The 12691-nt window shown below is 44.3% G+C and overlaps 1 long non-coding RNA gene across 1 annotated transcript in view; it reads left to right on the top strand.

Moving 5' to 3' along the window:
* Positions 1-12691, top strand: part of LOC122464445 — a 94932-nt gene that overhangs the window by 19900 nt on the left and 62341 nt on the right. The window lies entirely within an intron of this gene.

Raw genomic sequence — 12691 nt, 5'->3', positions numbered from 1 at the left:
CTTTTTGGTGTAGAAAAGGCAGTCTTCTTTTTGGCCTCCTTTGCCAATACCCTTTGATCAGGTCAAGAATATACAAGAATCTTACTTTTACGAAATGGCCAGTCAGTTTGTCTATCCAAGGTATGGGATATGCATTGAATTGTGACACCTTGTTTAGTTTTCGGAAGTCACTGCAGAACCTCGTGGTACTGTCTGGTTTAGATACCAGAACGATTGGGCTGGATCATTGATTAATGGAATTCTTCAATGACTCCCAGCTTCAGAATTGTCTTAACTTCTGTACTGATCTCCTTCTTTTTAACCTACAGGATCCAACATGGTTTAATCTTCACCTGTACTCCAGGATTTATGATGATGGGGTGATGAGCTTCTGTGGTTCAGCTTGGCTTCTCTGAGAACACATCATGGTTCCATTCAATCATTTTGATGACCTCTCTAAATTGTGCAGGGGTCAATTCGGGAAATATTTTTACTTGTCCCTGAGGTCTATTTTCTTTGGGTGGTGTCTTTTGGGTGACTGTTGCTCCAGCTTTTGGCTATAAAATTGTGGAATTCGTAGAATCATAGAATCATAGAATATCAGGGTTGGAAGGGACCTCAGGAGGTCATCTAGTCCAACCCCCTGCTCAAAGCAGGACCAATCCCCAACTAAATCATCCCAGCCAGGGCTTTGTCAAGCCTGACCTTAAAAACTTCTAAGGAAGGAGATTCCACCACCTCCCTAAGTAACGCATTCCAGTGTTTCACCACCCTCCTAGTGAAAAAGTTTTTCCTAATATCCAACTAAACCTCCTCCACTGCAACTTGAGACCATTACTCCTCGTTCTGTCATCTGCTACCACTGAGAACAGTCTAGATCCATCCTGTTTGGAACCCCCTTTCAGGTAGTTGAAAGCAGCTATCAAACCCCCCCTCATTCTTCTCTTCCACAGACTAAACAATCCCAGTTCCCTCAGCCTCTCCTCATAAGTCATGTGTTCCAGTCCCCTAATCATTTTTGTTGCCCTCCGCTGGACGTTTTCCAATTTTTCCACATCCTTCTTGTAGTGTGGGGCCCAAAACTGGACACAGTACTCCAGATGAGGCCTCACCAATGTCGAATAGAGGGGAACGATCACGTCCCTCGATCTGCTGGCAATGCCCCTACTTACACATCCCAAAATGCCATTGGCCTTCTTGGCAACAACGGCACACTGTTGACTCATATCCAGCTTCTCGTCCACTGTAACCCCTAGGTCCTTTTCTGCAGAACTGCTACTGAGCCATTTGGTCCCTAGTCTGTAGCGGTGCATGGGATTCTTCCGTCCTAAGTGCAGGACTCTGCACTTGTCCTTGTTGAACCTCATCAGATTTCTTTTGGCCCAATCCTCTAATTTGTCTAGGTCCCTCTGTATCCTATCCCTACCCTCCAGCATATCTACCTCTCCTCCCAGTTTAGTGTCATCTGGAAACTTGCTGAGTGTGCAATCCACACCATCCTCCAGATCATTTGTGAAGATATTGAACAAAACCGGCCCCAGGACCGACCCTTGGGGCACTCCACTTGATACCGGCTGCCAACTAGACATGGAGCCATTGATCACTACCCGTTGAGCCCGACAATCTAGCCAACTTTCTATCCACCTTATAGTCCATTCATCCAGTCCATACTTCTTTAACTTGCTGGCAAGAATACTGTGGGAGACCGTGTCAAAAGCTTTGCTAAAGTCAAGGAACAACACATTCACTGCTTTCCCCTCATCCACAGAGCCAGTTATCTCGTCACAGAAGGCAATTAGATTAGTCAGGCGTGACTTGCCCTTGGTGAATCCATGCTGACTATTCCTGATCACTTTCCTCTCCTCTAAGTGCTTCAGAATTGATTCCTTGAGGACCTGCTCCATGATTTTTCCAGGGACTGAGGTGAGGCTGACTGGCCTGAAGTTCCCAGGATCCTCCTTCTTCCCTTTTTTAAAAATGGGCACTACATTAGCCTTTTTCCAGTCGTCTGGGACTTCCCCCGATCGCCGTGAGTTTTCAAAGATAATGGCCAATGGCTCTGCAATCACATCCGCCAACTCCTTTAGCACTCTCGGATGCAGCGCATCCGGCCCCATGGACTTGTGCTTGTCCAGCTTTTCTAAATAGTCCCAAACCACTTCTTTCTCCACAGAGGGCTGGTCACCTCCTCCCCATGCTGTGCTGCGCAGTGCAGTAGTCTGGGAGCTGACCTTGTTCGTGAAGGCAGAGACAAAAAAAGCATTGAGTACATTAGCTTTTTCCACATCCTCTGTCACTAGGTTGCCTCCCTCATTCAGTAAGGGGCCCACACTTTCCTTGACTTTCTTCTTGTTGCTAACATACCTGAAGAAACCCTTCTTGTTACTCTTAACATCTCTTGCTAGCTGCAACTCCAGGTGTGATTTGGCCTTCCTGATTTCACTCCTGCATGCCCGAGCAATATTTTTATACTCTTCCCTGGTCATTTGTCCAATCTTCCACTTCTTGTAAGCTTCTTTTTTGTGTTTAAGATCAGCAAGGATTTCACTGTTAAGCCAAGCTGGTCGCCTGCCATATATACTATTCTTTCTACGCATCGGGATGGTTTGTCCCTGTAACTTCAATAAGGATTCTTTAAAATACAGCCAGCTCTCCTGGTCTCCTTTCCCCCTCATGTTATTCTCCCAGGGGATCCTGCCCATCAGTTCTCTGAGGGAGTCAAAGTCTGCTTTTCTGAAGTCCAGGGTCCGTATTCTGCTGCTCTCCTTTCTTCCTTGTGTCAGGATCCTGAACTCGACCATCTCATGGTCACTGCCTCCCAGGTTCCCTTCCACTTTTGCTTCCCCTACTAATTCTTACCGGTTTGTGAGCAGCAGGTCAAGAAGAGCTCTGCCCCTAGTTGGTTCCTGCAGCACTTGCACCACGAAATTGTCCCCTACACTTTCCAAAAACTTCCTGGATTGTCTGTGCACCGCTGTATTGCTCTCCCAGCAGATATCAGGGTGATTGAAGTCTCCCATGAGAACCAGGGCCTGCGATCTAGTAACTTCCATGAGTTGCTGGAAGAAAGGCTCGTCCACCTCATCCCCCTGGTCCGGTGGTCTATAGCAGACTACCACCACGACATCACCCTTGTTGCTCACACTTCTAAACTTAATCCAGAGACTCTCAGGTTTTTCTGCAGTTTCATACTTGAGCTCTGAGCAGTCATACTGCTCCCTTACATACAATGCAACTCCCCCACCTTTTCTGCCCTGCCTGTCCTTCCTGAACAGTTTATATCCATCCATGACAGTACTCCAGTCATGTGAGTCATCCCACCAAGTCTCTGTTACTCCAATCACGTCATAATTCCTTGACTGTGCCAGGACTTCCAGTTCTCCCTGCTTGTTTCCCAGGCTTGCATTTGTGTATAGGCACTTGAGATAACTCGCTGATCGTCCCTCTTTCTCAGTATGAGGCAGGAGCCCTCCCCTCTCGCGTGCTCCTGCCCGTGCTTCCTCCTGGTATCCCACTTCCCCACTTACCTCAGGGCTTTGGTCTCCTTCCCCCGGTGAACCTAGTTTAAAGCCCTCCTCACTAGCTGCTCTAACAGCTTCTAATACTTCATATAGCCCCTGCCATCTGGCCAAGAGCTTGCTTTCTGCTGTGGGCATCAGCACCATTACCCAGTCCCCTGTCTGGAATTTCCAAACCTTTGCTTGACGATTGTAATAGGTCTTGTACTCTTTCCATGTATTCCCATACTATGGGGGTGACTTGAGCTGTATCACATATTCAATGACATTCCTTCCCTGGTTAGGCTGTTTTTCCTAATCCTCCTTGTATGGGCAGCGGGTGAACCCCCACTTTGGGGAGGCTAGCCTGCTGGCCCCTCCACTTCTGCCTGAAGCCCCACCCCCCTGCACACCGGAGCCTCCCCGCATGCCGAAGCCCCAGAACCTGCCCCCTCATAACAGAAGGAGCCCTGAGGGCCCCCTACCCATGACCAGAGGAGCCGCGGCTCACCACCCTAGCCTCCCTGGGCCAGCCCCTGCAGTACTGGGCTGAGCGCTGTGTCAGGCCGCTTCAAGCGCTGGACCAAGCGCCACGCCTGGCCGCTCCCCGGCCCGAGTGCCATGCCTGGCCTCAGTGCCTGGCTGATCTGCCTCACTCCCTCGCCCCCAACAGCAAGATATACTGGTGATATCATACACTTTGGCACTGACTTTCTTAGGCTGACATCTGCTCCTTGTCTGAAGACTTCAGTGGTGCACAGGCCCTTTGCCCAGGGGTGAATTTCCTTTAGATTTCAGTGGACTACAAGCCTTGACTAGATGTGCTTGTTAGGGCTGCTCTATGCACAAACTTGCCCCAACTGTGTCACTTTTATTCACACCTCTGGTTAACTGGGTGCAAGTCTGATTTTGGACACTTTTGGTTTGGAAGAAAAGCCTGGGACAAAGAAAATCAAATTAGAATACTTATTCCCAAATAAGAGATTTGCACTGAATCGGTGTGAATTAAAACTGATTTAGTTACTTTGGTGCAAGTTTGTGTGTAGAGCAGCCCTTAGGTGTTTAAAAGTGTTAGAGTTTCGGAAAAGTCTCTTTCTAGCCTGACTTTGTAAGTTCTATGAGGCAGGCTACCCTGGTTGGTGGTTGCATGGGCTGTAAGGCCTCTCTTCGGCCTCTGATTTTAGTGGAGATACTCGGTGGGTTTTTTGGATGTGGGTTGACTGATGGGGATGCAGTATTTTAAAGAGGGGTGTATGTGATTACCTTCATTCAGAAAACTGAGATGGGGGTAGGGAAAACAAAAGCAAGTGCCACAGAAGCATACTGATAAAATGGTTATTTTCTTCTATGAACTGTTAGTGTAAGCCTTATGTCATAATGTGCAATGTTCCTGTACCATGTTTCTCTTTTTGTTCCATGTTTCTTTTCACAGTCTCCATTATTGTATTAAAGGCTTGTGTGTACAGTGAATGGATCAAGAGACGCAGTATTACTCATTAGTTAAAAATGTATTTGTTAATTTTGGCTACATGCCTTTGGCTGACCTGTAGTGCAAACATAACAAACTTCTGTAGTCTATAACATTCAGGTATTCTTCCCTACAAAGTCAAGATCCATTTAGACTGAATAGCAAAGTCCCCTGTGCTTTCAGAGCCTCCATGCTGAAGACTATGGTAGTTTACTACAAAACATACCTTCAGATTCTGAAAACACAAACTAGAACCACTAGCCAAGTTTGGCTCCCATAACAACTTACCATGCAAACTCATCTACATTCAGCTGGTCTGCTTTTTAAAAAAAGGGCAGGGGAGAATGGTTTTAAGAACCATGGTAGGAATCTGAATGACAACAAGATCCATTTCTATATACCCTCATTCCCTGGACTCAACAACACCAGTGGTACAAACAAGCCTACACCAAACTGAAAAATACCCAAGATGCTAGATCAGCACTTAGAACTTCAATGCATGAAGCACTGTGAAGAACAAAGCAAAGACATAAGCAAGTTAGAATCCTGCAGATCCCTGCACAGAACTATTGTATTAGGAGACTCCCTTACTATGGCAAACATGTCCTGTAGTAGGGACCAATTTGAGAGATTTGACATGGGTAGCAGAAGTTGGGGCAGTGCATAATGGCAAATGTGTTAATAGGCTTTTCCAGACCAAAGTGCAGAGGCCCATTCCTCACCTCTCTCCAAACCTAGCATCTCTTCCTCTAGCACTTTGAGTCTTTAAATTCATGGGGGATTTAAATGGAAGATTACCAAAACCCGTACCGGATAATGGATCAACATGTGAGTGAAAGAGTACAATAAAAAGGTGCTCTCTTGTCTTCTTACCATCCAAATGCCTTTTTAGCTTTTATTCAAAGGGTCCAGGAACCCTTGAGAAGTTGTCAGTTTACTTTGCTTTCATTTCTTTTTTTAAAAACACCTGTGTGGGGGAAAGAGTTCCTTCCTGGGGCTGGGCTATTTGGGATCCCTGAATGAGGACCAGACTTCGCCGGGGCGCTGATTTGGGGCAGATTTTTTCCTGCACTGTATGGAGCTGGAGGAAACTGCATTGTGCTGAGCCTCCTGTTCCTCTCCTCCCCTTTTCAGAGGACAGATGGGCCTCTCAGGGAGAGTACAGAACAGCGGAAGAATCCATGGTTGATTTTGAAGAAGCAAGTGTGTCCCTGGAGCCAGTATAATTTTCATGAGAGGGAGGGGAACGGTAGTGGGCCCTGAACTAGTGTGCTCTTTAGTCTGTGGTTTTGTCTTCTTTCCCTTCACTGGTTCCTTCTCACTCTGTCTCTCTTCCTCCTCCCCTCCTTCCCTTGCCATTTATGTCATCCTCTTTTCAGACATCTGGAATATTTCTCCAGTCCTGACCCCACCCCCACATGTCTCCTCTAGATTGTGCTCTTACATAAAGGGCAGTATCTCCCTCCCTCCAATTGGGTTCCTACTGTCCCCTTCCCAGGTCAACCTCTCTCTGTCCTCTTCATTTCTTGACTTCACTCCCACTCAGTGATAAATTAAGGGCTCCAAGAGACAGGCTGAACTGCTACTGCTATGGGCTTGCAGCCTCATTAAGACACTGTTCCTTCTTTCCCTGTCCTCTCCTTCCAGCTCCTCTGCTCACATTTTCTAGTAGTGACAATCTACAGTCATTGTTCAGAGGGAGTGAGGGGAAGAGATCCTGACCCAGTGATCAACAGCACTAGCTGAGGCCATTAGTGCAGTGAGAAAGAAAGCTGGGTAAAGAAGAAGGCCACAGTAGCTGAGGGATTACTGGAATCAAGGTATCTAAGCGCCCCTCCCCGTGGCTCCTTTGTATTGTCTCACCATTCCTAGCACTGCGGATGTGGGACTTCAGCCCCTGCTGTCAGTGAACAAGTCACTTAATTCCCCCACCCACGTGCACACACGCCCATGAGTGCAATAGAAATGTCTGTAAGCAAAAAACTATTTTTAAAAGTGTGTGTCCTGACACCCTTCTCATTTACTCTAACCTGAGAAGTGTTTCATAAAGTTCTCTGATCTGGAGAAAAGATGTAAGGATCTGTAATAATAGGTGACTCCTAATTTAAGATCTTGACATGGACTATTCTCTAACAAGTTGAAAATTCTAATAAAACTTGCCAAAAATAGTGACTAATTGATCACAAATTTCAAGGTATAAAATTAATATTAGTTCACAGTAGACCCACGCACTTCAAGTCATTTTGTTGTGCTACTTTCTCACCTCTTGTATATCTGCAACCACAGATCTATAAAATACCTCTGAGGTCACTATTAAATCTCATGTAGAAGAATACGTATCTAATAATCTCTTTGCACTGAGAGTATTCTGAGAATCTAAGTTCTTTACAAACACAACTAACCCTCTTTAAACCCTTTGAGGTAGGTGATGTTATGCCCATTTTACAGACAGGTAAACTGAAAAGATTACGTGCCTTGTCACATAGTGAGGCAACTGCAGAGTTAGGAATAGAAGCCGGGAGACCTAAGGCACAGTCCCTTGTTCTAACTAGATATCACTGTATCTCAAACTATTATAATGTAAATGTGATAGAAAGCTTGTCTTCATTAAATCCATAATGAGTGGGAGCAACTGAAAGTTTATTTTTCAAAGGTGCTGAGCACTAGTTTTATTTCAACGTAAGTTGTGAGTGCTCAGCAGTGACCAAAAATAGCCACCTTAAAACAAAGTATTGTTTAATCTTAACAGTAGGAACAAAGCATAACATAACAGAAAAGGATTGTTAAAACAACAACGGATTTAGATGCATTGCTCTCTTACCTAGGGTCCTAGGCAGGTCTATCTTACCCCTAGATCCTTACCTTTGGAGTCTGGATCTTAGTTTGTTCCCCTTAGCTCTCCCAGGGCCTGTTTTTAAATCCAGCCAAACTTTTTTGTTCTCTTGGCTCACATGCTTCAACCTGCTGCCCAAAACCAGTTTGATGAGCTCTGCAGAGGCTCAGAGCCAAAGCATTAAAGTAAATGGCTCTTACCTTGTCTCCAAAGTGTTTGCTGGGAAATGTATATCTGATTCTTCCTCTTTCCTGCTCTCCCCCACCCCACAACTTCCTGGATGCATTTCCTAACAATCCGGCTACTGAAATAACTTATTGTGATGTCTACTGGATGCATATATTATCTACATCAGTGCATAATATTCAAAAATTATTACAGGCAACTTCAAATCCCTCATAACACCACAAATCACATTCTTTTATTGCATCCTCATTCAATTCCAGATAATCTCCTTGAAGATATTAAGTTACTCATATGTTGTCTTTGTAATAAAATCCTGACATAAAAATGACAGTCTCTGTTCTTGGGAGAATTTGAGTCCACAAATATTTACATTTCTCACAAAAAGTTTGTACAAGGGTAAAATATTCAATGTAGTGCAGAGTATAACTGTAAATAGTTAGGAACTGAAGAAAAATTGACTGACCATTGAATATATTTTCCTCTTTGAAACTTTTGTCTTATAATGAAACAAACCATTTGGTAGAGGAACATATCTGGTCCTTATGTTAGTGGAGCATTTAAGATCACTGTAACATAAGTTAAAATCACATCCATGTAGAACAGGATCACAATGGTCTGAAGAGAGTGTTTTGTAGAGTAACTGAGTCATGTCAAACATCAAAATTAGTGATACCATTCAGCAAATGGGTTTCACGTCTTTTGTGGATACATTTTAACAGCAGGTCCACCAATCAGAATAGAAATCAAAGGGAGGGGATAATATTAGGGTAAGATTTTCAGAAGTGTCTAAGTGACTTAGGTACCCCAGTCCCTTTTGAAACTGGAATGTAGGTGCTTTGGAAAATTTTACACTAGTCTACTCCAGCCATTTGTTAAGGAGAGGAACTCCAGTCCACCCGGCACGGGCTTTTCTCTGACATCCACACTTTGATATATGGTATCTTTAAATTTAATTATGAAGAAGGATTGAATTAACACCCCATCACTGTATTCTTCCTTGAACAACTTTTCATGCCCTGAGGAAGAGAATGTGATTCTTAGAAAAATTTGACCCACTTGTTTTAGGGAATTCACTACAAGGGATCATCAACATGCTTTTTAGTTTTACTTTATTCTTTGCCTCTCAGAATTGATTACTGAACTAAAAATTGATGGTTGCCTAGATACTAATGATCATAATAGAATTTCATTTGTTATGTGCAAATAGCATATCATCCTGACTAGTAATATATAAAAATACTTAAGCCTGGATCCACAAAGGTGCTTGGGTACCTAACTCCCAGCTTTAGGTGCTGCTGCAATCCACAGAAATCTAGCTCAGCTGCAGCTTAACCATGCAGGCACCTAAGACTTTGCTGTAAAATTTCTTTAGGCACCTCTGTTTCTGCCTCTGGACATGCACACTGCTGCCTCACTCTGTCCGGGCACCCATAGGCGCTGACTCCATGGATGCTCCAAGGCTGGAGCATCCACAGAAAAAAAATAGTGGGTGCTCAGCACCCACCAGCCACAGCTGTTTGGAGGAGCCCTCAGTCAGATGTTTGGCAGCGCCCACGATCCGCTAATTGGGGACACTGCCAAACAGCTTATCAAAGGTGCTGCCAAACAGCTGTTTGGCGGCTGGGGGAGGGGCTTGGGAGAGCGCGGAGATCGGCAGGCAGGCGTGGGCCTCATGGAGGGAGTGGAGTGGGGGGCGGGAAGAGGCAGAGCGAGAGCGGGCCCTTGAGGGAGGGGGTGGAGTTGGGGCAGGAAGAGGTGGAGTGAGGGTGGGGCCTTGGGGAGGGGTGAGGGAGGGGCAGGGCCTCAGGGTGGAGCACCCCAGGAAAAAGTAAAACTCAATGCCTATGTGGGCACCTATCTCCTGCCTAAGCCCCACCATGATTCACAAACTGTGGAAACATAGTCATGCACCTGGCTATTTTGCCTGCAGGACCTGATCTAGTAGGCATGCTCAGATACTGCCTAGCTCTACACAAAACAGCTGGGGAGAGGAGGAGGACCTCCCTTATAATCTTTAGCCCCATGGTTAGAGCACACACCAGAATGTGGGAGACCTCTGGTTCAAGTCCTCCCTCTCTCCCTGATAAGGCATTTGAGCAGGGTTCTGCTACTTCTCAGGTGAGTTATCTGGGAAAGTTACAAGGTGTTTGGTCCTGGTCTGCAAGTAATTACATGGAGAAAAGATTTCTGATTGTAGACCATTCTTTAATCTGGCAGAAAAAGGTATAATGAGATCCAATGGCTGGATGGTGAAGTTAGACTAATTTAGGCTAGTAATAAGGTGCAAATTTGTCAGTGATGGTAATTAACCATTGGAACAACTTACCTAGAGATGCTGTGCACTCTTCATCCCTTGAAGTGTTTAAATAGAAACTAAATACCTTTTAAAAAGAGATACTATTGCTCAAACAGAAGTTATGAGTGGAGAAATTACAGTATGAGGGTCTTCAGCCTGTATTATGCAAGAGGTCAGACTAGATGATGATCGTGGTTCCTTCTGGCCTTAATCTATACATGCATGAATTTCTATGTTGTGTTTAGAACAAACGTTGTCACATGCTGTATTAGCCACCAGAGGGAGCTCAAACTGTCTCTTGAAAGTGAAAATAAAGCCTGCTGAAATTGACAAAGAAAATCTAAGCATTTCAGGTTGAGATTACATTGTCCTCATAATGCAGTCCATATTTCATACCAAATTTATTGGTCACTTATTCAGTTTACTGACTGACTTGTTGATCAAACAAGAACGCCTCGTTTTTCTTTTGGCAGTACTGTACTTTTTAAAATAAATGAAAAATTTATGTACATTTTTGTGTGTGTATAAAATGTAAGAGTGAGTTGCTGCAGAGAAACAAAATGTATTGCCAGTACTTGAAATTATCAGGGAAATGCCACGTACGGAGAGAAAAATCACTAAATGTCTACCATGGGGTCTAATGGAATAATATTTATTCTATTATTTTACTATGAATAAATTTACATTTTAGGATCTTTCTGCAATCTATTTTCTGCAGAATCTAGTCTTGCTCTTTCTGATAAATTAAGCCTTTTGCCTCTTTTTGTTATGAAGCTGGATCTTACAATGAAACCATTATTCATTCAGTTGTCTTATGAATTAAGCCTTGAAGAGACCTGTCTCCAGCTAAGCAATACTAACAAAACTCCTACTCCTCTTTTTGGATGCATAGAAAAGGAATGGAGGGTTGGGCCCACCACGAGTGTATGCACGTGGGTGCAACTGAATGTACAATCAGTTCACTAGCCACAACCATCGTTAGATGAATGTTAGAATTTTCCTCTAAATATACATATAACTTGGTCAGTGGCAAATCAGAGCAGATTAATAGATCCCAAAGGCCAGAAGGGACCACTGTGATCATATAGTCTGACCTCCTGTATAGCACAGGCCATAGAAGTTCCCCAAAATAAATTTCTAGAGCGGATCTTTTAGGAAAACATGCAGTCTTGATTTAAAAATTGTCAGTGATGGAGAATCCACTACAATGTGTGGTAAATTGTTCCAGTGGTTAAATACTCTCACCAATACAAATTTCCCCCTTATAAATAAAGGGTGAGGGAGGATGTTGTTATATGGGCCAGTGGGACCTTTGCCTGATTACAGGCTGCAGGATTGGGCTCATTATTGCTATTTCTATAGCCATTATCATCAAGAGGCAGTAACGGAGGATCAAATTACAGTGAATGGAAAAATATGGCTTAGAGGTATGTTTAAAAAACATGATGGATAAAAGGAAATATTTATCTTGCTTTTCACTCATTAAGGATCGACTGAAGTTGCTGGCAGCTCTTAGCGCTGAGCTACAAAGTCACCCAGCTCTGTGGGAGAAAATATGGATTTATACCTCACTGCTCTCTCTAGGGGAACCTGGAAACCAGGCCCTACCTATCTAAAGCAGAACATCCAAAAACTGGCAACACCCAAAGCTAGAGGCTACTTTTGAAAATTTTGCCTAAATGACTTTTCCAAGGCCACCTAAAGAGCCTGTGGCAAAGTGGGATTAGAAGTCAAAAGTTCCTGGCTCCAAATAATCAAATCTTAGAACTTGAAGGGACCTTGAGAGGTCATCTAGTCCAGTCCCCTGCACTTGTGGCAGGTTTAAGTATTATCTCAACCAGTGGTGGGCAACCTGCGTCCCACGGGCCACACACGGCCCATCAGGGTAATTTGCTGGCGGGCCGCCAGATCATTGGTTTACATTTGCACGGCCACCTGCAGCTCCCAGTGGCCGCTGTTGGCTGTTCCCCGCCAATGGGCCACAGGTTGCCCATCACTGATCTAGACCATTCTTGACAGGTGTTTGTCTAACCTGCTTTTAAAAATCTCCAGTGATGGAGATTCCACAACCTCCCTAGGAAATTTATTCCAGTGCTCAACCACCCTCACAGTTAGGAATTTTTTCCTAATGTCCAACCTAAACCTCCTTTGCTGCAATTTAAGCCCATTGCTTCTTGTTCTATCCTCAGAGGTTAGGAAAAACAAATTTTCTCCCTTCTCCTTGTAACAACCTTTTACGGACTTGAAAACTGTTATCATGTCCCCTCTCAGTCTTCTCTTTTCCAGACTAAACAAACCCAATTTTTTCAATCTTCTCTCATAGGTCATGTTTTCTAGACCTTTAATCATTTGTGATGCTCTTCCCTTAACTTTCTCCAATTTGTCCACATCTTTCCTGAAATGTGACACCCAGAACTGGACACAATACTCCA

Source organism: Chelonia mydas, chromosome 2, assembly GCF_015237465.2.
Source record: "Chelonia mydas isolate rCheMyd1 chromosome 2, rCheMyd1.pri.v2, whole genome shotgun sequence".
NCBI lineage: Eukaryota > Metazoa > Chordata > Testudines > Cheloniidae > Chelonia > Chelonia mydas.
This window is presented reverse-complemented; position numbering and strand designations above follow the sequence as displayed.